This window comes from Spea bombifrons, chromosome 1, assembly GCF_027358695.1.
Source record: "Spea bombifrons isolate aSpeBom1 chromosome 1, aSpeBom1.2.pri, whole genome shotgun sequence".
Taxonomy (NCBI): Eukaryota; Metazoa; Chordata; class Amphibia; order Anura; family Pelobatidae; genus Spea; species Spea bombifrons.
Window position 1 is genome coordinate 151,781,804 of NC_071087.1, and position 24,450 is coordinate 151,806,253.

At 41.2% G+C, this 24,450-nt stretch overlaps 27 non-coding genes across 27 annotated transcripts; all 27 read right to left on the bottom strand.

Annotated features, from left to right (window-relative positions):
- Positions 1-9,635: 9,635 nt before the first annotated feature.
- On the bottom strand, positions 9,636-9,707 carry TRNAQ-CUG (transfer RNA glutamine (anticodon CUG)). The gene has a single exon. It is a non-coding gene; the product is annotated as a tRNA-Gln (tRNA).
- Positions 9,708-10,060: 353 nt separating this feature from the next.
- TRNAQ-UUG (transfer RNA glutamine (anticodon UUG)) lies at positions 10,061-10,132 on the bottom strand. Its single transcript has one exon. It is a non-coding gene; the product is annotated as a tRNA-Gln (tRNA).
- A 482-nt stretch (positions 10,133-10,614) lies between these two features.
- On the bottom strand, positions 10,615-10,686 carry TRNAQ-CUG (transfer RNA glutamine (anticodon CUG)). Its single transcript has one exon. It is a non-coding gene; the product is annotated as a tRNA-Gln (tRNA).
- A 351-nt stretch (positions 10,687-11,037) lies between these two features.
- On the bottom strand, positions 11,038-11,109 carry TRNAQ-UUG (transfer RNA glutamine (anticodon UUG)). Its single transcript has one exon. It is a non-coding gene; the product is annotated as a tRNA-Gln (tRNA).
- A 482-nt stretch (positions 11,110-11,591) lies between these two features.
- On the bottom strand, positions 11,592-11,663 carry TRNAQ-CUG (transfer RNA glutamine (anticodon CUG)). Its single transcript has one exon. It is a non-coding gene; the product is annotated as a tRNA-Gln (tRNA).
- Positions 11,664-12,041: 378 nt separating this feature from the next.
- TRNAQ-UUG (transfer RNA glutamine (anticodon UUG)) lies at positions 12,042-12,113 on the bottom strand. The gene has a single exon. It is a non-coding gene; the product is annotated as a tRNA-Gln (tRNA).
- A 482-nt stretch (positions 12,114-12,595) lies between these two features.
- Positions 12,596-12,667, bottom strand: TRNAQ-CUG (transfer RNA glutamine (anticodon CUG)). The gene has a single exon. It is a non-coding gene; the product is annotated as a tRNA-Gln (tRNA).
- A 378-nt stretch (positions 12,668-13,045) lies between these two features.
- On the bottom strand, positions 13,046-13,117 carry TRNAQ-UUG (transfer RNA glutamine (anticodon UUG)). The gene has a single exon. It is a non-coding gene; the product is annotated as a tRNA-Gln (tRNA).
- A 921-nt stretch (positions 13,118-14,038) lies between these two features.
- Positions 14,039-14,110, bottom strand: TRNAQ-UUG (transfer RNA glutamine (anticodon UUG)). Its single transcript has one exon. It is a non-coding gene; the product is annotated as a tRNA-Gln (tRNA).
- Positions 14,111-14,592: 482 nt separating this feature from the next.
- Positions 14,593-14,664, bottom strand: TRNAQ-CUG (transfer RNA glutamine (anticodon CUG)). The gene has a single exon. It is a non-coding gene; the product is annotated as a tRNA-Gln (tRNA).
- Positions 14,665-15,031: 367 nt separating this feature from the next.
- TRNAQ-UUG (transfer RNA glutamine (anticodon UUG)) lies at positions 15,032-15,103 on the bottom strand. The gene has a single exon. It is a non-coding gene; the product is annotated as a tRNA-Gln (tRNA).
- Positions 15,104-15,585: 482 nt separating this feature from the next.
- Positions 15,586-15,657, bottom strand: TRNAQ-CUG (transfer RNA glutamine (anticodon CUG)). The gene has a single exon. It is a non-coding gene; the product is annotated as a tRNA-Gln (tRNA).
- Positions 15,658-16,008: 351 nt separating this feature from the next.
- On the bottom strand, positions 16,009-16,080 carry TRNAQ-UUG (transfer RNA glutamine (anticodon UUG)). The gene has a single exon. It is a non-coding gene; the product is annotated as a tRNA-Gln (tRNA).
- Positions 16,081-16,562: 482 nt separating this feature from the next.
- TRNAQ-CUG (transfer RNA glutamine (anticodon CUG)) lies at positions 16,563-16,634 on the bottom strand. Its single transcript has one exon. It is a non-coding gene; the product is annotated as a tRNA-Gln (tRNA).
- Positions 16,635-17,012: 378 nt separating this feature from the next.
- Positions 17,013-17,084, bottom strand: TRNAQ-UUG (transfer RNA glutamine (anticodon UUG)). Its single transcript has one exon. It is a non-coding gene; the product is annotated as a tRNA-Gln (tRNA).
- A 482-nt stretch (positions 17,085-17,566) lies between these two features.
- On the bottom strand, positions 17,567-17,638 carry TRNAQ-CUG (transfer RNA glutamine (anticodon CUG)). Its single transcript has one exon. It is a non-coding gene; the product is annotated as a tRNA-Gln (tRNA).
- A 378-nt stretch (positions 17,639-18,016) lies between these two features.
- On the bottom strand, positions 18,017-18,088 carry TRNAQ-UUG (transfer RNA glutamine (anticodon UUG)). The gene has a single exon. It is a non-coding gene; the product is annotated as a tRNA-Gln (tRNA).
- Positions 18,089-19,009: 921 nt separating this feature from the next.
- On the bottom strand, positions 19,010-19,081 carry TRNAQ-UUG (transfer RNA glutamine (anticodon UUG)). The gene has a single exon. It is a non-coding gene; the product is annotated as a tRNA-Gln (tRNA).
- A 482-nt stretch (positions 19,082-19,563) lies between these two features.
- TRNAQ-CUG (transfer RNA glutamine (anticodon CUG)) lies at positions 19,564-19,635 on the bottom strand. The gene has a single exon. It is a non-coding gene; the product is annotated as a tRNA-Gln (tRNA).
- A 367-nt stretch (positions 19,636-20,002) lies between these two features.
- TRNAQ-UUG (transfer RNA glutamine (anticodon UUG)) lies at positions 20,003-20,074 on the bottom strand. The gene has a single exon. It is a non-coding gene; the product is annotated as a tRNA-Gln (tRNA).
- A 482-nt stretch (positions 20,075-20,556) lies between these two features.
- Positions 20,557-20,628, bottom strand: TRNAQ-CUG (transfer RNA glutamine (anticodon CUG)). Its single transcript has one exon. It is a non-coding gene; the product is annotated as a tRNA-Gln (tRNA).
- A 341-nt stretch (positions 20,629-20,969) lies between these two features.
- TRNAQ-UUG (transfer RNA glutamine (anticodon UUG)) lies at positions 20,970-21,041 on the bottom strand. Its single transcript has one exon. It is a non-coding gene; the product is annotated as a tRNA-Gln (tRNA).
- A 482-nt stretch (positions 21,042-21,523) lies between these two features.
- Positions 21,524-21,595, bottom strand: TRNAQ-CUG (transfer RNA glutamine (anticodon CUG)). Its single transcript has one exon. It is a non-coding gene; the product is annotated as a tRNA-Gln (tRNA).
- A 353-nt stretch (positions 21,596-21,948) lies between these two features.
- Positions 21,949-22,020, bottom strand: TRNAQ-UUG (transfer RNA glutamine (anticodon UUG)). The gene has a single exon. It is a non-coding gene; the product is annotated as a tRNA-Gln (tRNA).
- A 907-nt stretch (positions 22,021-22,927) lies between these two features.
- TRNAQ-UUG (transfer RNA glutamine (anticodon UUG)) lies at positions 22,928-22,999 on the bottom strand. Its single transcript has one exon. It is a non-coding gene; the product is annotated as a tRNA-Gln (tRNA).
- A 482-nt stretch (positions 23,000-23,481) lies between these two features.
- Positions 23,482-23,553, bottom strand: TRNAQ-CUG (transfer RNA glutamine (anticodon CUG)). The gene has a single exon. It is a non-coding gene; the product is annotated as a tRNA-Gln (tRNA).
- A 367-nt stretch (positions 23,554-23,920) lies between these two features.
- TRNAQ-UUG (transfer RNA glutamine (anticodon UUG)) lies at positions 23,921-23,992 on the bottom strand. Its single transcript has one exon. It is a non-coding gene; the product is annotated as a tRNA-Gln (tRNA).
- Positions 23,993-24,450: the final 458 nt, after the last annotated feature.

Sequence of the window (24,450 nt, forward strand, 5' to 3'; positions counted from 1 at the left end):
TTAGCAAGATATAACTATATATAAATACACAAATAAATAAATAGCAATGACAGAAAAAGTAACAATTGCCCTATCTAATTTGATTTTTCTCACTCACTTTTTACTATTAATTCTTCAGAATACTTTTACTGACTTTGCCTGTACTTCTTACCCTGGAAATAACAAAAAGTTCTGTTCCACTTGCCTTTTATAATCATCCTACTGTTTTGCAACCTTCACACTGATCTTGTCTTACTGTTCAGAGACCCTATAACGTGGATTATAAACTATTGCATGCATTTTTACAAGGAAAGAGTGTCTTTTTAAAGCTGGGCACCATTGCCAGAGTTTGTCTGAAAAGTAAATTCCCTGTTGCTGATTTGCTGTGTTGAAGTCATGTTGTGTACAAATGGCATCATTTCAGGAATGCAGAGACATTCCAAATATATCTGCCTGTGTATAATTACAGCAATAAACTGTTCGCCATAGGGCATAAAAATGTAGATGTAACATCACATCCATTAGTGAATGACACAGCAAGCGCTATTCATTTTGATGAGTCAGGCAACTCCTGTACCAGCCTGTATGAGACTTCACTTAGGAGTTTTGCTCGGTCAGGACACACTATTCATTTTGAAACATAATCATATGACTTATATGTATTGGGGTGTCTGACTTAATCCTAACAGCAATTTAATGCAAATCACAAGCATTCTTTATATCATTTTCTTGGTAAGCATTTTGCTTATTCCACTAGAAGGCTATTCTAAATGTCTACCATGCTTTGCATAGACTAGTAGCTTTACACATAGCTAAGTTTGTGTGTCATATCAGCCTTCAACACCAAATCCGGATACTTTCATTGGTGAATGGAAGAGTGGTGGGGCCAAGGTGTGGTTAGAGATGGGGCTGGACAATAAGGGGCATATTTTAGAAGGCATGCTTGTAGATGTGGAAGGAGGTGGACATCACTTCACTGCAACTTTTTAGGTGGCCTCATAAAATATCAATTTTTATAGATCTAAGTAATTTAGAATGCCTATATTATATTTATTTGCACACTCTTTTAAAATTGTATAGTGAAGGAAAACAAATATTTGATTCTCTGCTGGTTTTGTACGTTTACCCATTGACAAAGACATGATCAGTCTATAATTTTAATGGTAGGTTTATTTGAACAGTGAGAGACAAAAGAATCCAGAATAACGCATTTCAAATAAGGTATAAATTGATTCGCAGTTTACTCAGTGAATCAAGTATTTGATCCCCTATCAATCAACAAGATGTCTGGCTCTCAGGTCTTTTATACAGGTAACAAGCGGAGATTAGGAGCAATCTCTTAAAGGAAGCAATCAATCAGATTCCAAACTTTCCACCATGGCCAAGACCAAACAGCTGTCCAAGAATGTTAGGGACAAGATTGTCGACCTACACAAGGCTGGAATGGACCACAACACCATCGCCAAGCAGTTTGATGAGAAGGTGACAACAGTTGGTGCGATTATTCACAAAATAACTGTCAATCTCCCTCGGTCTGAGGCTCCATGCAAGATCTCATCTCGTGGAGTGTCAGGCTGGCTTACGGAGCATAGCGCAGGAAGTAGATGGTAATGTCCAGGCGGCAGTACAAAGGGGCAAATCCAGAAGAGAAGTTGGGGTCACGGTCCAAAGTTCGGGGCAGACGGGATAGCAATCGGAAATGGGTCACAGGCCAAAGGTCGGGACAGGCAGCTAACAATCAGAAATGGTTTCAATGCAAGGGTCAGGAAACAGGTAATATCCACAGTACTCAGAGCAGGTAACACACAGGTATACAGCTTAACGAATAAGCACTGTGTGTAGGAACTGCTGAGGTTATATAGGGATGGCAGGTGTATGTCCCTCCCCCAGTCTAACTACCCTCCAATCCCCTACTCGGGAGAAGAGAGGTGGAGTAAACCACCTCCCCTCATTCACCTGAGCGTCTCCTATGGAGACGCTACAACTTTAAAAACTTGGCCATGCCCCCTTACTATTGGAGGCGCGTCCATGTGTGAGGGACGTGCCGTCCACCAGGGAGCTGTGGTCTAATACATGGCGATGTGGGCGCGCCGCGAAGAGGACGCCGTCTGCCACACGGCCGTGCAACCGCACCATGTGGCCTGCCGGCCGTGTGACGGAGACGCCGGTGGCCCTGGACCTCTGTACGGCACGGAGGACCTCCGAGTGGGGTAAGAGGGGGCCTCCGTGCCGGACATGGAGTTTCAATGATCATGAGGAATTAGCCCAGAACTACACGGGAGGATCTTGTCAATGATCTCAAGGCAGCTAGGACCATAGTCACCAAGAAAACAATTGGTAACACACTACGCCGTGAAGGACTGAAATCCTGCAGCGCCTGCAAAGTCCCCCTGCTCAAGAAAGCACAGTACAGGCGGTCTGAAGTGAGAAGGGGGAGAGGGGATGGATAGTGTGAGAAGGGAGGGGGGTAGTAAGAATATTGAAATAAAGAATGAGAATGCATTAATGGATATGTGTATCATGGATGTGATTTAGGGAAAGGCAAAGATGGCTCAAGCAGGGGGTTTGAGCCTTGGGGACCAGGATGGCACAGACAGGATGTTTATGGGACAAAGATGGCTCACGATGGGCTGTTTGGGGACAAAGTTGGCTCACTATGGACTAATTTGTGTAATTTGGGTGCTGGTCAGGTTCTATGTGGGGAATGTGGGGAGAAAGTGGGATAAGGGGTATTGGGGTATGATGGGAGAAAATGCTACCCCCCAGATTTTTAGGGGTTCCTACGCCCATGTCTATGAGGTATGAATACTGCAATCTAAGCTTGCCCTATCCCCCAAACACATGATGTTTACTATAAGCAAAAATAAATATCCTCTTATCCAGTGGTGGAACATCCAGGGTCGCAGGGGCCGAGACTGCGACCAGGCCCTGGAGTTCTGCCAGTCAGGGGAGACCCAAGGGGTGCCAAGCGGTCGTTTTCAGCAACTGCTCGGCGTCCTTCTGTCTCTTTTGCTCATCATATGCAGGCGCTCAGCAGTGAAGCCACACGCACCGTGACAGAGCAGCGAGACAGAGGCCTTGCACTCCAACCACAGGACTTCAGCAGGGTAAGTGAACTACAAAGGGGGTGTAGGGAGAGGGTAGATAATGAGAAGGGAGGAGGGTAGGGAGAGGGTAGATAGTGAGAAGGGAGGGGTGAGAGGGTAGACAGTGAGAAGGGGGATAGGGAGAGGGTAGATAGTGAGAAGGTGGTATAGGGAGAGGGTAGATAGTGTGAGAAGGGGGAAAGGGATAGATAGTGTGAGAAGGGGGGAACGGGGTAGATAATGTGAGAAGGGGGTGAGAGAGGGTAGATAGTGTGAGAAGGGGGGGAGAGAGGGTAGATAGTGTGAGAAGGGGGGTAGATAGTGTGAGAAGGGGGTAGATAGTATGAGAAGGGAGGAGGGGTAGATAGTATGAGAAGGGATGAGAGAGGGTAGATAGTGTGAGAAGGGCGGGAGAGAGGGTAGATAGTGTGAGAAGGGGGTAGATAGTATGAGAAGGGAGGAGGGGGTAGATAGTGTGAGAAGGGGGGAGAGGAGGTACATAGTGTGAGAAGGGGAGAGATAGTGTGAGAAGGGGTAGAGGGGGTAGATAGCGTGAGAAGGGGGGCAAAGGGGGGATAAAAAGTAAGAAAGGGGGGTAGTAAGCATATTGAAATAAAGAGTGAGAATGTTACGATTGGATGAGGAGGACGCCAGATGGCGAAGTGAGCCAGGCAAACAGGAACCAGGAGTAGCCAGGAGAGCTGGAACCGAGAATCAGGTCTGGTAACCAGCAAAGCGGGAAGCCGAATCAAATCCAGAAGAGTAGTCAAACAAGCCGAGTCAATACCAACGATCAGAGAACAGGAGCCAAATCAGTAAACAGAAGCGAAGTCAGCAAGCCAGGTCAAACAAATAAATAGTAACAGTACCTCGCACAGGAAAACAGCAGAATACACCAACCAAGGGTGACCCAGAAGAGGAAGTCCAGGTTTAAATAAGGAAAGGTGGAGGTGTGTCCTGCATTAAGAGGTCACCCGAGGTTATAAGAACATGTTACAGATGTGGATGAATTGTGTGTTATTTATAGCTAACCCCCCAAAAAGCAGTGCCAGAATACAGTATACAGACCTTCACAATTTTTGTTCACCTATCAGGAGGTTTGGAAAGCCTGATGTGTTGGGGTAAGCCCTTATGATTCTAGGCAATATTTCCAAAGCCATTATGTAAGAAAGAGGTGAGAGGGATAATCTCTGGTGCCATTTGAGTGTACTTACAGTACATAAGGTGGGGAAGGAGGGAAATCACACACCCCTCATTTGGGATCAAAAGGTTCGATAGTTTTTATAGTGTGCATAGATATATCAGCATTAATGCAAAAATTAATTTCTGTAAATAAAAGGAAAAAATATTTAGGTTTAAATTATTTAAAGGAATATTATTTTAATTCTGATTTTATTCAAAATATTTAGTATATACAGTGAAGGAAAAAAATATTTGGTCCCCTGCTGATCTGTCTCGGTCCCTCAGCGTGCAGCGCCGGCCCCTGAGACAGATGCCTCGCATTCCCATCACTGCAGAGCAGTTGCTGAAAACTCTTTTATGAGTGACGGCTCGGTGTCCCTCTCTCTTCTCCGCCTGGGTGCCGTACGGCGCTTTGATTGGGGGGTTCCTACGGCCCTGGGGGCGATTTCTTCATTATTGTCCCCCCCCACATGATTTACTGGGGGGATCCATCCTTGAAACAGAAAGAGGAAACATTTGGAACTACGGTTCAAAGCTAAGAAGGTGGAAATCTGAATCGAACACAATTATACTTTTATAACTAAATACAGGATTAATCTTTACTTCCCCCAGGATTTAGATTATACCCTTAGTCTGCGCCCCTTTACCTCTAAATGCACCTTAAATTAACCTTATTAAATTAATTAACTCCTCAGTCCTCACCATTAAATTAACCCTAAAGACCCCATTAACCATAACTGCCCCTAAATTAACCCCCACCTCCCCTAGCTTTCAGCACTCCAAATGTTAATCTTATACTTACTGTGAGTTTAGTTGCTGAGTAGGAGAATTCATAGACTATAATGAAAGAGGTGGGGCCAATCATCAGTGGTGACTGCAGGGACGGACTGGGAAACAGTAACTGCTGTGAGTCACATTGATGAATCAGTTCATTTCAATGAATCACTCGAAATGAACCGATTCACTTTACTCAATGTTTGACTCAGTATATAACGATAACAGTTATGGTGTACCACCGTCAATGTTTGCCTCAGTATATAACAATAACAGTTATACTGTACCACCATCAATGTTTGCCTCAGTATATAATGATAACAGTTATGCTGTACCACCGTCAATGTCTGCCTCAGTATATAATGATAATATTTATGCTGTACCCCTGTCAATGTTTGCCTAACGATAGAAGGCCCTTAAGGACAATTGGTTGTCCTTAAACCCATTAAAAACAATGCATTGTGAGTCCGTACATGTACAGGCTTTGTCATGAAGGGGTTAAAGTGTGTGTGTGTGTGTGTGGGTGCCACATAAAAGATCTGCCCCAGGTGCCAAATACTCTAGGTACGCCCCTGACTTTACTGATCCGAACTTCCCATCATAATGATCTTGGAGGTAAAAGAAAGCTGGTGAGGAAGTTTTAGCAATCATTACCAACTGGCATTCCAGGTTTCCATGAACTACAACATATGAGCGTGAAAACTACTGGAGAATATATGTTGTTCAAACCTGTCTATGGTAGACAGACAGCGAGTCTGCAAGCATGCAAGAGTTTCATAAATGAACTCCATCAAGATACTTCTAGGCAACAGCAAACATTATCAAATCAATTTAGTTCCCTACCAATTTGTTTCGGGCGAATTGAGGGCAATATTGCAGTGCTTGGCAGAAAAGATAGAGATATATTCAGAGTACATGAGAGTGAGTGAGACTGTGGGTGAATGTGGACCCACAAATTTCAGATGGAAATTCAAAGCTTTTTGCTTCATTCGATTTGTCGACTGGGATTGGCCTTATTCTTGGAGTTTCTTATGAATTGACAAATGTATCAAAATTTGGTAAATTTGCAATCCATAAGAATCAGAATGCACAAGTCTAGTGCTAATTAATTTACATATTGGAAATTTACAATATTTGAACTTCAATAATAGAACTCAAAGTCCAGATGGGTAACCTCACAAAGTGGAACCTCACAATGAGAACGTATTTGCATACATATTGGCACAGAAAAAAGGCAACTGACCATTGCTGTTTTTCCTATACTGGGCCAGAGGTTACAGACACAACCTCATCCAGATCATTACACAATGATGAGAAAAGTGTAAATTTATGTCCTCACTGATGTTTCGTCTTCTGATTAATCTCCTTCTATACAAATGGAAATAAGGTCAAAAGTGGGCAAGATTTGTAAATGGAGAACGAGACAAATAATAGGAAATTATTCAAATGCATGTTGGCAGAGAAAAAAGACAAGAGATTGTCCTTGTGCTTCCTCTATTGGGCCAAATATTATAGACATGGAAACAAGAAGTCAAAAGTCAAGCAGTTCAAGATGTTTAATAGTATGCCATGAATGATATTACACAGGGTAACGATAGTTTATTTTTCTGGGTGAGCAAGAAAAAAACAGCAAAAGTGGAAAATATGGTTTGTTTAACTTTTAACTGTATGCCAACAGGTAAGAACTGACTTTTTGTTTGTGATTCCCTCTTCGTGCTGTGGAAAGGAGACTAGAGCACAAGGGTTTAATAGTATGCCATGGGTGATAATACACAGGGTAAGAATAAGCTTTCCTTGGTTATTCGACTCTTGTGATTTTTTTTTTTCCAAACAATTTATTCAAAGAGGAAATTGTACAAGCCAAGTACATAAAAGGGAAAGGAGGGCAACTCAAAATACAAGATACAAATACAGTAAGCATGTAGTATTATTACAGGAGGTATACAAGGTACATATCAGTAGTAAGAGACAGGCAAAACATATACAAGAATGGCAGAGGAGAATCCACCACAGAAGGCAAATAATAACAACCTGGACGGTAGATGGAAGCACAAAATATAGGAAGTATCGGCAGGTAAAGTGCAAAAAACATTGGCATAAAAGTTGTAATATAGACTGCAGCGATACATTAAGACTCCAGCCCATCCGCAGTCAGAGCAGGTTGGAAACCAGGGGTAGGGGAGGTCCCCTTCAGCATTTGGGGGCAAAACCAACCAGTGGAACGGAAAGCGTTAAAGAGAGACAGATTGATGGAATCATCCATTATAGCAATAAAGGAAGACCATTTTTGGAAAAAGGATTTAGCCTTGACCTCCCTGTGTAGGGCAGCTTCCAGCCAATCCAGATGAAAAATACAACGTAATCGGCCCACAGCCATATCAAGAAGCGGTGGGTCAAGTTGTATCCATTGCGTCAGTATGGCCTTTTTACTAAGCGCTGAGATAGTGAGCAGGGCCGGCCCAAGGCAAAATGCCGCCTGGGGCGAATTTTAAAATGCCCCCCTACCCCCCCTTATCTACCCTTCCTCTCCCTCCGTCCCTGCCCCCCCCCCATTATCTACCCCCCCCTTGTACTTACCTTTCAGCAGTCCTGCGGCGAGTCTCCCTGTTCGGTCTCGGTGCCAGCTTGTAATGCTGAGCGCCGGAAATCTTCCGGCACTCAGCATTACAAGCCGGCACCGAGACCGAACAGGGAGACTCGCCGCAGAGGAGAGAGAGAGGGGCGCGGAGCGGGTACTGACCACTCGGCGCCCCTTTCTCTCACTTTCGCTTTAAAAAAAAAAAAAAAAGGGTAGAAGGTAGAAGGGGAGGGATATTCAACTTATATAGCTGAGAAAGGGAAGACAGGATCCAGAGACCTAGATACTTAAGAGCCGGAGAGGGAAAGGGAAACGATCACCCCACCCATCCCTGGCTTGCGGGAATATAGGAAGGGCTTCCATTTTGGCAGCATTAATTAAAAACCCTGAAGCCCTATGGAACAGAGCAAAAAGATCTAGAAATGGAGGAATGGACTGCCTGGGATCGGAGAGAAACAAAAACAGATCATTGGCGAAAGCGACCACCTTCAATTCAGACCCACCCACGGGGATTCCCTTCAACCGATTAGAGTGAAGAATCAAGCGCAGCAGCGGCTCAATGGCCAAACTGAATAACAACAGGGAGAGGGGATAACCCTTTCCAAGAGAAATCGGGGTGAGTTTACCCCATTAATGAGTAGTTGAGTGAGGAGGGAGCTATAGAGTGCCTGAAATAAATGCCACGAAATACGATCGAACGCTTTGTCCGCATCACAACTAAGGATAATGGCAGATTTATTTTTCGACAATTTAGTAGAGGCAATGGCCCGAGATCATACTTCTAACATTTTAGGTAGAATGACGTCCGCGGAGGAAGCCCGCCTGGGAAGGACCTATCAACCTTGCCAGGATGGGTTGGAGATGAGAGGCCATTATAGCCGTTAAAATCTTAAAATCCTGGTTAAGGAGGGAGATCGGGCGGTAGGAAGACATCAATTCAGGATTGCGATTAGGTTTGGCAATAAGCACAGTCCTAGAAAGATTGAAGTCTTTCGGGGGCAGCTCACCAGCGAGGAGACGATTATATAATTCACGAAGATGAGAGGACAGATGGGGCGCTTCCAACAAATCCCTATCCCGTTGAGTGAGCTTTGGAATTTGCGCCAAGCGACAGGTTCCGCAGTATAGAAACTACTAAAGTAAATTACGAACAGTTGGGTAATTTTAGCAGGTGACGAGGTGCTAAGTGGGTGACAAACTGTCTCTTATATTTAGAATGAGTCACTAGATTAGCCAGGAGTTTCCCCGCTCTGTTACCCCAGACAGATGGACTCAGAATCCAGAGTGCTAACCATTACGGCATGGAACCAAACAGCAGCATTGTAAGGCCTCAACAGATCCGCTCAATTATGTTTCTCCTTCAAATTTCGGTCCATCTTTGCAGAAAGCAATTACATGAAAACTGAAGAAGACTCGCAAAGAACAAGCAAGCAACGAGAACTAGCGCATATACATGTTGACAGAGTGCAAAGGCAACAGACTGTCACTGTGCTATAGCCTTCATCCTTTGGCCAAATGTGGTTGACATTACCGCAAGAAGTCAAGTGCTAAGGTCATGTTTACAGTAAATGCCAGATATCCACTTGAAATTAATTTTGTTTACATACATGTTGTAAAAAACTGTGATATTGACTCCACATTGTTAAGATATACAGGTCTTCATTTCTGAGAGCACTTTAACTCCATTTCACTTGAAGTGAAACATTATCTACAGCTCAAGATCAACGTGAGACAAGCCAGTGTCCAGAGGGTTCAAGTTGAAACAAAATCCATCCATCTCAATCTGGCCATGGTAAGTGCCATAGGTACACAGGCTTATATGGCTTCATTTTACATGTAGATAAAGATGGAAACGGGGGATGATTTATAGCAGTTTCATGATTGGATGTGACAAAACAACATCCTAAGGTTTCATATGTTATATAGTGTGCCACCAGCGATGAGAACAAATTATAAGAACAGAAACTGTTCTTGGTCACTTCCTCCTCGAGATGCAGAAGGGAAGGTTGCACGCAAGCTAAAAGGTACATAAACACAGGTTCCACTGAGATTTGAACTCGGATCTCTGGATTCAGATTCCAGAGTGCTAACCGTTACACCATGGAACCAAGCTGTGGCTGTCTGATGACCGACTTAATATAATGTTTAATATGTTTTATAGTGTGCCAACAGCGATGAGAACAAATCATAAGAACAGAAACTGTTCTTGGTCACTTCCTCCTTGAGATGCAGAAGGGATGGTTTTGGAAAGTTCAAGATGTTTAATAGTATGCCATGAATGATATTACACAGGGTTAGAATAGAATTTTCCTGTGTGAGCAAGAAAGAAAACAGCAAATGGGGAATATTTGTTTTTTTAACAGCATGCCAACAGGTAAGAACTGACATTTTGTGATTCCCTCTTTGTGCTGTGGAAAGTAGGCTGGAGAACAAGTGTGGTTAGAACATATAAATAAAGATTAGGTTCCACCGAGATTTGAACTCGGATCACTGGATTCAAAGTCCAGAGTGCTAACCATTACACCATGGAACCACACATGGCATGTAGCATCACACAACCCCGTCCAGTAAAATATTCCCTCAATGATGTTTGGTCTTCTGCTTACTGTCCTTCTGTACAAATGGAAAGAAGGTCAAAAATGGGCAAGACTTGTAAAGGAGAACGAGACAAATAATAGGAAATTATTCAAATGGATGTTGGCAGAGAGAAAAGACAAGAGATTGTCCATGTGCTTCCTCTACTGGGCCAAATGTTATAGACACTGAAACAAGAAGTCACATGTTAACCATGTCTTCATTTTACATGTATCCAAAGACTGAAACTGTTACATGATGTTTCATGGTTTATAATACGATCTGAGCAACACACTCACAAAAGATCATTGGAAAGTTCAAGAGGGTTTAATAGAATGCCATGCGTGATATTACACAGGGTAAGAAGAAGCTTTCCTTGGTCATTCGACTCTTGTGGTTTTTGAAAGAAGGTAACGTGCAAGCGAGTTAACGCTAAAGATGAGGTCCCACCGAGATTTGAACTCGGATCGCTGGATTCAGAGTCCAGAGTGCTAACCATTACACCATGGAACCAAGCTGTGGCAGTCCGATGACCGACTTAACATAATGTTTCATATGTTTTATAGTGTGCCAACAGCGATGAGAACAAATCATAAGAACAGAAACTGTTCTTGGTCACTTCCTCCTTGAGATGCAGAAGGGATGGTTTTGGAAAGTTCAAGATGTTTAATAGTATGCCATGAATGATATTACACAGGGTTAGAATAGAATTTTCCTGTGTGAGCAAGAAAGAAAACAGCAAATGGGGAATATTTGTTTTTTTAACAGCATGCCAACAGGTAAGAACTGACATTTTGTGATTCCCTCTTTGTGCTGTGGAAAGTAGGCTGGAGAACATATGGTTAGAACATATAAATAAAGATTAGGTTCCACCGAGATTTGAACTCGGATCACTGGATTCAAAGTCCAGAGTGCTAACCATTACACCATGGAACCACACATGGCATGTAGCATCACACAACCCCGTCCAGTAAAATATTCCCTCAATGATGTTTGGTCTTCTGCTTACTGTCCTTCTGTACAAATGGAAAGAAGGTCAAAAATGGGCAAGACTTGTAAAGGAGAACGAGACAAATAATAGGAAATTATTCAAATGGATGTTGGCAGAGAGAAAAGACAAGAGATTGTCCATGTGCTTCCTCTACTGGGCCAAATGTTATAGACACTGAAACAAGAAGTCACATGTTAACCATGTCTTCATTTTACATGTATCCAAAGACTGAAACTGTTACATGATGTTTCATGGTTTATAATACGATCTGAGCAACACACTCACAAAAGATCATTGGAAAGTTCAAGAGGGTTTAATAGAATGCCATGCGTGATATTACACAGGGTAAGAAGAAGCTTTCCTTGGTCATTCGACTCTTGTGGTTTTTGAAAGAAGGTAACGTGCAAGCGAGTTAACGCTAAAGATGAGGTCCCACCGAGATTTGAACTCGGATCGCTGGATTCAGAGTCCAGAGTGCTAACCATTACACCATGGAACCAAGCTGTGGCAATCTGATGACCGACTTAACATAATGTTTAATATGTTTTATAGTGTGCCAACAGCGATGAGAACAAATCATAAGAACAGAAACTGTTCTTGGTCATAAGAACAGAAACTGTTCTTGGTCACTTCCTCCTTGAGATGCAGAAGGGATGGTTTTGGAAAGTTCAAGATGTTTAATAGTATGCCATGAATGATATTACACAGGGTTAGAATAGAATTTTCCTGTGTGAGCAAGAAAGAAAACAGCAAATGGGGAATATTTGTTTTTTTAACAGCATGCCAACAGGTAAGAACTGACATTTTGTGATTCCCTCTTTGTGCTGTGGAAAGTAGGCTGGAGAACAAGTGTGGTTAGAACATATAAATAAAGACTAGGTTCCACCGAGATTTGAACTCGGATCACTGGATTCAAAGTCCAGAGTGCTAACCATTACACCATGGAACCACACATGGCATGTAGCATCACACAACCCCGTCCAGTAAAATATTCCCTCAATGATGTTTGGTCTTCTGCTTACTGTCCTTCTGTACAAATGGAAAGAAGGTCAAAAATGGGCAAGACTTGTAAAGGAGAACGAGACAAATAATAGGAAATTATTCAAATGGATGTTGGCAGAGAGAAAAGACAAGAGATTGTCCATGTGCTTCCTCTACTGGGCCAAATGTTATAGACACTGAAACAAGAAGTCACATGTTAACCATGTCTTCATTTTACATGTATCCAAAGACTGAAACTGTTACATGATGTTTCATGGTTTATAATACGATCTGAGCAACACACTCACAAAAGATCATTGGAAAGTTCAAGAGGGTTTAATAGAATGCCATGCGTGATATTACACAGGGTAAGAAGAAGCTTTCCTTGGTCATTCGACTCTTGTGGTTTTTGAAAGAAGGTAACGTGCAAGCGAGTTAACGCTAAAGATGAGGTCCCACCGAGATTTGAACTCGGATCGCTGGATTCAGAGTCCAGAGTGCTAACCATTACACCATGGAACCAAGCTGTGGCAATCAGATGACCGACTTAACATAATGTTTAATATGTTTTATAGTGTGCCAACAGCGATGAGAACAAATCATAAGAACAGAAACTGTTCTTGGTCATAAGAACAGAAACTGTTCTTGGTCACTTCCTCCTTGAGATGCAGAAGGGATGGTTTTGGAAAGTTCAAGATGTTTAATAGTATGCCATGAATGATATTACACAGGGTTAGAATAGAATTTTCCTGTGTGAGCAAGAAAGAAAACAGCAAATGGGGAATATTTGTTTTTTTAACAGCATGCCAACAGGTAAGAACTGACATTTTGTGATTCCCTCTTTGTGCTGTGGAAAGTAGGCTGGAGAACAAGTGTGGTTAGAACATATAAATAAAGGTTAGGTTCCACCGAGATTTGAACTCGGATCACTGGATTCAAAGTCCAGAGTGCTAACCATTACACCATGGAACCACACATGGCATGTAGCATCACACAACCCCGTCCAGTAAAATATTCCCTCAATGATGTTTGGTCTTCTGCTTACTGTCCTTCTGTACAAATGGAAAGAAGGTCAAAAATGGGCAAGACTTGTAAAGGAGAACGAGACAAATAATAGGAAATTATTCAAATGGATGTTGGCAGAGAGAAAAGACAAGAGATTGTCCATGTGCTTCCTCTACTGGGCCAAATGTTATAGACACTGAAACAAGAAGTCACATGTTAACCATGTCTTCATTTTACATGTATCCAAAGACTGAAACTGTTACATGATGTTTCATGGTTTATAATACGATCTGAGCAACACACTCACAAAAGATCATTGGAAAGTTCAAGAGGGTTTAATAGAATGCCATGCGTGATATTACACAGGGTAAGAAGAAGCTTTCCTTGGTCATTCGACTCTTGTGGTTTTTGAAGGAAGGTAACGTGCAAGCGAGTTAACGCTAAAGATGAGGTCCCACCGAGCTTTGAACTCGGATCGCTGGATTCAGAGTACAGAGTGGTAACCATTACACCATGGAACCAAGCTGTGGCAATCTGATGACCGACTTAACATAATGTTTAATATGTTTTATAGTGTGCCAACAGCGATGAGAACAAATCATAAGAACAGAAACTGTTCTTGGTCATAAGAACAGAAACTGTTCTTGGTCACTTCCTCCTTGAGATGCAGAAGGGATGGTTTTGGAAAGTTCAAGATGTTTAATAGTATGCCATGAATGATATTACACAGGGTTAGAATAGAATTTTCCTGTGTGAGCAAGAAAGAAAACAGCAAATGGGGAATATTTGTTTTTTTAACAGCATGCCAACAGGTAAGAACTGACATTTTGTGATTCCCTCTTTGTGCTGTGGAAAGTAGGCTGGAGAACAAGTGTATAAATAAAGATTATGTTCCACCGAGATTTGAACTCGGATCACTGGATTCAAAGTCCAGAGTGCTAACCATTACACCATGGAACCACACATGGCATGTAGCATCACACAACCCCGTCTAGTAAAATATTCCCTCAATGATGTTTGGTCTTCTGCTTACTGTCCTTCTGTACAAATGGAAAGAAGGTCAAAAATGGGCAAGACTTGTAAAGGAGAACGAGACAAATAATAGGAAATTATTCAAATGGATGTTGGCAGAGAGAAAAGACAAGAGATTGTCCATGTGCTTCCTCTACTGGGCCAAATGTTATAGACACTGAAACAAGAAGTCACATGTTAACCATGTCTTCATTTTACATGTATCCAAAGACTGAAACTGTTACATGATGTTTCATGGTTTATAATACGATCTGAGCAACACACTCACAAAAGATCATTGGAAAGTTCAAGAGGGTTTAATAGAATGCCATGCGTGATATTACACAGGGTAAGAAGAAGCTTTCCTTGGTCATTCGACTCTTGTGGTTTTTGAAGGAAGGTAACGTGCAAGCGAGTTAACGCTAAAGATGAGGTCCCACCGAGATTTGAACTCGGATCGCTGGATTCAGAGTCCAGAGTGCTAACCATTACACCATGGAACCAAGCTGTGGCAATCCGATGACCGACTTAACATAATGTTTAATATGTTTTATAGTGTGCCAACAGCGATGAGAACAAATCATAAGAACAGAAACTGTTCTTGGTCATAAGAACAGAAACTGTTCTTGGTCACTTCCTCCTTGAGATGCAGAAGGGATGGTTTTGGAAAGTTCAAGATGTTTAATAGTATGCCATGAATGATATTACACAGGGTTAGAATAGAATTTTCCTGTGTGAGCAAGAAAGAAAACAGCAAATGGGGAATATTTGTTTTTTTAACAGCATGCCAACAGGTAAGAACTGACATTTTGTGATTCCCTCTTTGTGCTGTGGAAAGTAGGCTGGAGAACAAGTGTATAAATAAAGATTAGGTTCCACCGAGATTTGAACTCGGATCACTGGATTCAAAGTCCAGAGTGCTAACCATTACACCATGGAACCACACATGGCATGTAGCATCACACAACCCCGTCCAGTAAAATATTCCCTCAATGATGTTTGGTCTTCTGCTTACTGTCCTTCTGTACAAATGGAAAGAAGGTCAAAAATGGGCAAGACTTGTAAAGGAGAACGAGACAAATAATAGGAAATTATTCAAATGGATGTTGGCAGAGAGAAAAGACAAGAGATTGTCCATGTGCTTCCTCTACTGGGCCAAATGTTATAGACACTGAAACAAGAAGTCACATGTTAACCATGTCTTCATTTTACATGTATCCAAAGACTGAAACTGTTACATGATGTTTCATGGTTTATAATACGATCTGAGCAACACACTCACAAAAGATCATTGGAAAGTTCAAGAGGGTTTAATAGAATGCCATGCGTGATATTACACAGGGTAAGAAGAAGCTTTCCTTGGTCATTCGACTCTTGTGGTTTTTGAAAGAAGGTAACGTGCAAGCGAGTTAACGCTAAAGATGAGGTCCCACCGAGATTTGAACTCGGATCGCTGGATTCAGAGTCCAGAGTGCTAACCATTACACCATGGAACCAAGCTGTGGCAGTCCGATGACCGACTTAACATAATGTTTCATATGTTTTATAGTGTGCCAACAGCGATGAGAACAAATCATAAGAACAGAAACTGTTCTTGGTCACTTCCTCCTTGAGATGCAGAAGGGATGGTTTTGGAAAGTTCAAGATGTTTAATAGTATGCCATGAATGATATTACACAGGGTTAGAATAGAATTTTCCTGTGTGAGCAAGAAAGAAAACAGCAAATGGGGAATATTTGTTTTTTTAACAGCATGCCAACAGGTAAGAACTGACATTTTGTGATTCCCTCTTTGTGCTGTGGAAAGTAGGCTGGAGAACATATGGTTAGAACATATAAATAAAGATTAGGTTCCACCGAGATTTGAACTCGGATCACTGGATTCAAAGTCCAGAGTGCTAACCATTACACCATGGAACCACACATGGCATGTAGCATCACACAACCCCGTCCAGTAAAATATTCCCTCAATGATGTTTGGTCTTCTGCTTACTGTCCTTCTGTACAAATGGAAAGAAGGTCAAAAATGGGCAAGACTTGTAAAGGAGAACGAGACAAATAATAGGAAATTATTCAAATGGATGTTGGCAGAGAGAAAAGACAAGAGATTGTCCATGTGCTTCCTCTACTGGGCCAAATGTTATAGACACTGAAACAAGAAGTCACATGTTAACCATGTCTTCATTTTACATGTATCCAAAGACTGAAACTGTTACATGATGTTTCATGGTTTATAATACGATCTGAGCAACACACTCACAAAAGATCATTGGAAAGTTCAAGAGGGTTTAATAGAATGCCATGCGTGATATTACACAGGGTAAGAAGAAGCTTTCCTTGGTCATTCGACTCTTGTGGTTTTTGAAAGAAGGTAACGTGCAAGCGAGTTAACGCTAAAGATGAGGTCCCACCGAGATTTGAACTCGGATCGCTGGATTCAGAGTCCAGAGTGCTAACCATTACACCATGGAACCAAGCTGTGGCAATCTGATGACCGACTTAACATAATGTTTAATATGTTTTATAGTGTGCCAACAGCGATGAGAACAAATCATAAGAACAGAAACTGTTCTTGGTCATAAGAACAGAAACTGTTCTTGGTCACTTCCTCCTTGAGATGCAGAAGGGATGGTTTTGGAAAGTTCAAGATGTTTAATAGTATGCCATGAATGATATTACACAGGGTTAGAATAGAATTTTCCTGTGTGAGCAAGAAAGAAAACAGCAAATGGGGAATATTTGTTTTTTTAACAGCATGCCAACAGGTAAGAACTGACATTTTGTGATTCCCTCTTTGTGCTGTGGAAAGTAGGCTGGAGAACAAGTGTGGTTAGAACATATAAATAAAGACTAGGTTCCACCGAGATTTGAACTCGGATCACTGGATTCAAAGTCCAGAGTGCTAACCATTACACCATGGAACCACACATGGCATGTAGCATCACACAACCCCGTCCAGTAAAATATTCCCTCAATGATGTTTGGTCTTCTGCTTACTGTCCTTCTGTACAAATGGAAAGAAGGTCAAAAATGGGCAAGACTTGTAAAGGAGAACGAGACAAATAATAGGAAATTATTCAAATGGATGTTGGCAGAGAGAAAAGACAAGAGATTGTCCATGTGCTTCCTCTACTGGGCCAAATGTTATAGACACTGAAACAAGAAGTCACATGTTAACCATGTCTTCATTTTACATGTATCCAAAGACTGAAACTGTTACATGATGTTTCATGGTTTATAATACGATCTGAGCAACACACTCACAAAAGATCATTGGAAAGTTCAAGAGGGTTTAATAGAATGCCATGCGTGATATTACACAGGGTAAGAAGAAGCTTTCCTTGGTCATTCGACTCTTGTGGTTTTTGAAAGAAGGTAACGTGCAAGCGAGTTAACGCTAAAGATGAGGTCCCACCGAGATTTGAACTCGGATCGCTGGATTCAGAGTCCAGAGTGCTAACCATTACACCATGGAACCAAGCTGTGGCAATCAGATGACCGACTTAACATAATGTTTAATATGTTTTATAGTGTGCCAACAGCGATGAGAACAAATCATAAGAACAGAAACTGTTCTTGGTCATAAGAACAGAAACTGTTCTTGGTCACTTCCTCCTTGAGATGCAGAAGGGATGGTTTTGGAAAGTTCAAGATGTTTAATAGTATGCCATGAATGATATTACACAGGGTTAGAATAGAATTTTCCTGTGTGAGCAAGAAAGAAAACAGCAAATGGGGAATATTTGTTTTTTTAACAGCATGCCAACAGGTAAGAACTGACATTTTGTGATTCCCTCTTTGTGCTGTGGAAAGTAGGCTGGAGAACAAGTGTGGTTAGAACATATAAATAAAGGTTAGGTTCCACCGAGATTTGAACTCGGATCACTGGATTCAAAGTCCAGAGTGCTAACCATTACACCATGGAACCACACATGGCATGTAGCATCACACAACCCCGTCCAGTAAAATATTCCCTCAATGATGTTTGGTCTTCTGCTTACTGTCCTTCTGTACAAATGGAAAGAAGGTCAAAAATGGGCAAGACTTGTAAAGGAGAACGAGACAAATAATAGGAAATTATTCAAATGGATGTTGGCAGAGAGAAAAGACAAGAGATTGTCCATGTGCTTCCTCTACTGGGCCAAATGTTATAGACACTGAAACAAGAAGTCACATGTTAACCATGTCTTCATTTTACATGTATCCAAAGACTGAAACTGTTACATGATGTTTCATGGTTTATAATACGATCTGAGCAACACACTCACAAAAGATCATTGGAAAGTTCAAGAGGGTTTAATAGAATGCCATGCGTGATATTACACAGGGTAAGAAGAAGCTTTCCTTGGTCATTCGACTCTTGTGGTTTTTGAAGGAAGGTAACGTGCAAGCGAGTTAACGCTAAAGATGAGGTCCCACCGAGCTTTGAACTCGGATCGCTGGATTCAGAGTACAGAGTGGTAACCATTACACCATGGAACCAAGCTGTGGCAATCTGATGACCGACTTAACATAATGTTTAATATGTTTTATAGTGTGCCAACAGCGATGAGAACAAATCATAAGAACAGAAACTGTTCTTGGTCATAAGAACAGAAACTGTTCTTGGTCACTTCCTCCTTGAGATGCAGAAGGGATGGTTTTGGAAAGTTCAAGATGTTTAATAGTATGCCATGAATGATATTACACAGGGTTAGAATAGAATTTTCCTGTGTGAGCAAGAAAGAAAACAGCAAATGGGGAATATTTGTTTTTTTAACAGCATGCCAACAGGTAAGAACTGACATTTTGTGATTCCCTCTTTGTGCTGTGGAAAGTAGGCTGGAGAACAAGTGTATAAATAAAGATTATGTTCCACCGAGATTTGAACTCGGATCACTGGATTCAAAGTCCAGAGTGCTAACCATTACACCATGGAACCACACATGGCATGTAGCATCACACAACCCCGTCTAGTAAAATATTCCCTCAATGATGTTTGGTCTTCTGCTTACTGTCCTTCTGTACAAATGGAAAGAAGGTCAAAAATGGGCAAGACTTGTAAAGGAGAACGAGACAAATAATAGGAAATTATTCAAATGGATGTTGGCAGAGAGAAAAGACAAGAGATTGTCCATGTGCTTCCTCTACTGGGCCAAATGTTATAGACACTGAAACAAGAAGTCACATGTTAACCATGTCTTCATTTTACATGTATCCAAAGACTGAAACTGTTACATGATGTTTCATGGTTTATAATACGATCTGAGCAACACACTCACAAAAGATCATTGGAAAGTTCAAGAGGGTTTAATAGAATGCCATGCGTGATATTACACAGGGTAAGAAGAAGCTTTCCTTGGTCATTCGACTCTTGTGGTTTTTGAAGGAAGGTAACGTGCAAGCGAGTTAACGCTAAAGATGAGGTCCCACCGAGATTTGAACTCGGATCGCTGGATTCAGAGTCCAGAGTGCTAACCATTACACCATGGAACCAAGCTGTGGCAATCCGATGACCGACTTAACATAATGTTTAATATGTTTTATAGTGTGCCAACAGCGATGAGAACAAATCATAAGAACAGAAACTGTTCTTGGTCATAAGAACAGAAACTGTTCTTGGTCACTTCCTCCTTGAGATGCAGAAGGGATGGTTTTGGAAAGTTCAAGATGTTTAATAGTATGCCATGAATGATATTACACAGGGTTAGAATAGAATTTTCCTGTGTGAGCAAGAAAGAAAACAGCAAATGGGGAATATTTGTTTTTTTAACAGCATGCCAACAGGTAAGAACTGACATTTTGTGATTCCCTCTTTGTGCTGTGGAAAGTAGGCTGGAGAACAAGTGTATAAATAAAGATTAGGTTCCACCGAGATTTGAACTCGGATCACTGGATTCAAAGTCCAGAGTGCTAACCATTACACCATGGAACCACACATGGCATGTAGCATCACACAACCCCGTCCAGTAAAATATTCCCTCAATGATGTTTGGTCTTCTGCTTACTGTCCTTCTGTACAAATGGAAAGAAGGTCAAAAATGGGCAAGACTTGTAAAGGAGAACGAGACAAATAATAGGAAATTATTCAAATGGATGTTGGCAGAGAGAAAAGACAAGAGATTGTCCATGTGCTTCCTCTACTGGGCCAAATGTTATAGACACTGAAACAAGAAGTCACATGTTAACCATGTCTTCATTTTACATGTATCCAAAGACTGAAACTGTTACATGATGTTTCATGGTTTATAATACGATCTGAGCAACACACTCACAAAAGATCATTGGAAAGTTCAAGAGGGTTTAATAGAATGCCATGCGTGATATTACACAGGGTAAGAAGAAGCTTTCCTTGGTCATTCGACTCTTGTGGTTTTTGAAAGAAGGTAACGTGCAAGCGAGTTAACGCTAAAGATGAGGTCCCACCGAGATTTGAACTCGGATCGCTGGATTCAGAGTCTAGAGTGCTAACCATTACACCATGGAACCAAGCTGTGGCAATCAGATGACCGACTTAACATAATGTTTAATATGTTTTATAGTGTGCCAACAGCGATGAGAACAAATCATAAGAACAGAAACTGTTCTTGGTCACTTCCTCCTTGAGATGCAGAAGGGATGGTTTTGGAAAGTTCAAGATGTTTAATAGTATGCCATGAATGATATTACACAGGGTTAGAATAGAATTTTCCTGTGTGAGCAAGAAAGAAAACAGCAAATGGGGAATATTTGTTTTTTTAACAGCATGCCAACAGGTAAGAACTGACATTTTGTGATTCCCTCTTTGTGCTGTGGAGAACAAGTGTGGTTAGAACATATAAATAAAGATTAGGTTCCACCGAGATTTGAACTCGGATCACTGGATTCAAAGTCCAGAGTGCTAACCATTACACCATGGAACCACACATGGCATGTAGCATCACACAACCCCGTCCAGTAAAATATTCCCTCAATGATGTTTGGTCTTCTGCTTACTGTCCTTCTGTACAAATGGAAAGAAGGTCAAAAATGGGCAAGACTTGTAAAGGAGAACGAGACAAATAATAGGAAATTATTCAAATGGATGTTGGCAGAGAGAAAAGACAAGAGATTGTCCATGTGCTTCCTCTACTGGGCCAAATGTTATAGACACTGAAACAAGAAGTCACATGTTAACCATGTCTTCATTTTACATGTATCCAAAGACTGAAACTGTTACATGATGTTTCATGGTTTATAATACGATCTGAGCAACACACTCACAAAAGATCATTGGAAAGTTCAAGAGGGTTTAATAGAATGCCATGCGTGATATTACACAGGGTAAGAAGAAGCTTTCCTTGGTCATTCGACTCTTGTGGTTTTTGAAGGAAGGTAACGTGCAAGCGAGTTAACGCTAAAGATGAGGTCCCACCGAGATTTGAACTCGGATCGCTGGATTCAGAGTCCAGAGTGCTAACCATTACACCATGGAACCAAGCTGTGGCCATCCGATGACCGACTTAACATAATGTTTAATATGTTTTATAGTGTGCCAACAGCGATGAGAACAAATCATAAGAACAGAAACTGTTCTTGGTCACTTCCTCCTTGAGATGCAGAAGGGATGGTTTTGGAAAGTTCAAGATGTTTAATAGTATGCCATGAATGATATTACACAGGGTTAGAATAGAATTTTCCTGTGTGAGCAAGAAAGAAAACAGCAAATGGGGAATATTTGTTTTTTTAACAGAATGCCAACAGGTAAGAACTGACATTTTGTGATTCCCTCTTTGTGCTGTGGAAAGTAGGCTGGAGAACAAGTGTGGTTAGAACATATAAATAAAGATTAGGTTCCACCGAGATTTGAACTCGGATCACTGGATTCAAAGTCCAGAGTGCTAACCATTACACCATGGAACCACACATGGCATGTAGCGTCACACAACCCCGTCCAGTAAAATATTCCCTCAATGATGTTTGGTCTTCTGCTTACTGTCCTTCTGTACAAATGGAAAGAAGGTCAAAAATGGGCAAGACTTGTAAAGGAGAACGAGACAAATAATAGGAAATTATTCAAATGGATGTTGGCAGAGAGAAAAGACAAGAGATTGTCCATGTGCTTCCTCTACTGGGCCAAATGTTATAGACACTGAAACAAGAAGTCACATGTTAACCATGTCTTCATTTTACATGTATCCAAAGACTGAAACTGTTACATGATGTTTCATGGTTTATAATACGATCTGAGCAACACACTCACAAAAGATCATTGGAAAGTTCAAGAGGGTTTAATAGAATGCCATGCGTGATATTACACAGGGTAAGAAGAAGCTTTCCTTGGTCATTCGACTCTTGTGGTTTTTGAAGGAAGGTAACGTGCAAGCGAGTTAACGCTAAAGATGAGGTCCCACCGAGATTTGAACTCGGATCGCTGGATTCAGAGTACAGAGTGGTAACCATTACACCATGGAACCAAGCTGTGGCAATCTGATGACCGACTTAACATAATGTTTAATATGTTTTATAGTGTGCCAACAGCGATGAGAACAAATCATAAGAACAGAAACTGTTCTTGGTCACTTCCTCCTTGAGATGCAGAAGGGATGGTTTTGGAAAGTTCAAGATGTTTAATAGTATGCCATGAATGATATTACACAGGGTTAGAATAGAATTTTCCTGTGTGAGCAAGAAAGAAAACAGCAAATGGGGAATATTTGTTTTTTTAACAGCATGCCAACAGGTAAGAACTGACATTTTGTGATTCCCTCTTTGTGCTGTGGAAAGTAGGCTGGAGAACAAGTGTGGTTAGAACATATAAATAAAGACTAGGTTCCACCGAGATTTTAACTCGGATCACTGGATTCAAAGTCCAGAGTGCTAACCATTACACCATGGAACCACACAAGGCATGTAGCATCACACAACCCCGTCTAGTAAAATATTCCCTCAATGATGTTTGGTCTTCTGCTTACTGTCCTTCTGTACAAATGGAAAGAAGGTCAAAAATGGGCAAGACTTGTAAAGGAGAACGAGACAAATAATAGGAAATTATTCAAATGGATGTTGGCAGAGAGAAAAGACAAGAGATTGTCCATGTGCTTCCTCTACTGGGCCAAATGTTATAGACACTGAAACAAGAAGTCACATGTTAACCATGTCTTCATTTTACATGTATCCAAAGACTGAAACTGTTACATGATGTTTCATGGTTTATAATACGATCTGAGCAACACACTCACAAAAGATCATTGGAAAGTTCAAGAGGGTTTAATAGAATGCCATGCGTGATATTACACAGGGTAAGAAGAAGCTTTCCTTGGTCATTCGACTCTTGTGGTTTTTGAAGGAAGGTAACGTGCAAGCGAGTTAACGCTAAAGATGAGGTCCCACCGAGATTTGAACTCGGATCGCTGGATTCAGAGTCCAGAGTGCTAACCATTACACCATGGAACCAAGCTGTGGCAATCCGATGACCGACTTAACATAATGTTTAATATGTTTTATAGTGTGCCAACAGCGATGAGAACAAATCATAAGAACAGAAACTGTTCTTGGTCATAAGAACAGAAACTGTTCTTGGTCACTTCCTCCTTGAGATGCAGAAGGGATGGTTTTGGAAAGTTCAAGATGTTTAATAGTATGCCATGAATGATATTACACAGGGTTAGAATAGAATTTTCCTGTGTGAGCAAGAAAGAAAACAGCAAATGGGGAATATTTGTTTTTTTAACAGCATGCCAACAGGTAAGAACTGACATTTTGTGATTCCCTCTTTGTGCTGTGGAAAGTAGGCTGGAGAACAAGTGTATAAATAAAGATTATGTTCCACCGAGATTTGAACTCGGATCACTGGATTCAAAGTCCAGAGTGCTAACCATTACACCATGGAACCACACATGGCATGTAGCATCACACAACCCCGTCTAGTAAAATATTCCCTCAATGATGTTTGGTCTTCTGCTTACTGTCCTTCTGTACAAATGGAAAGAAGGTCAAAAATGGGCAAGACTTGTAAAGGAGAACGAGACAAATAATAGGAAATTATTCAAATGGATGTTGGCAGAGAGAAAAGACAAGAGATTGTCCATGTGCTTCCTCTACTGGGCCAAATGTTATAGACACTGAAACAAGAAGTCACATGTTAACCATGTCTTCATTTTACATGTATCCAAAGACTGAAACTGTTACATGATGTTTCATGGTTTATAATACGATCTGAGCAACACACTCACAAAAGATCATTGGAAAGTTCAAGAGGGTTTAATAGAATGCCATGCGTGATATTACACAGGGTAAGAAGAAGCTTTCCTTGGTCATTCGACTCTTGTGGTTTTTGAAGGAAGGTAACGT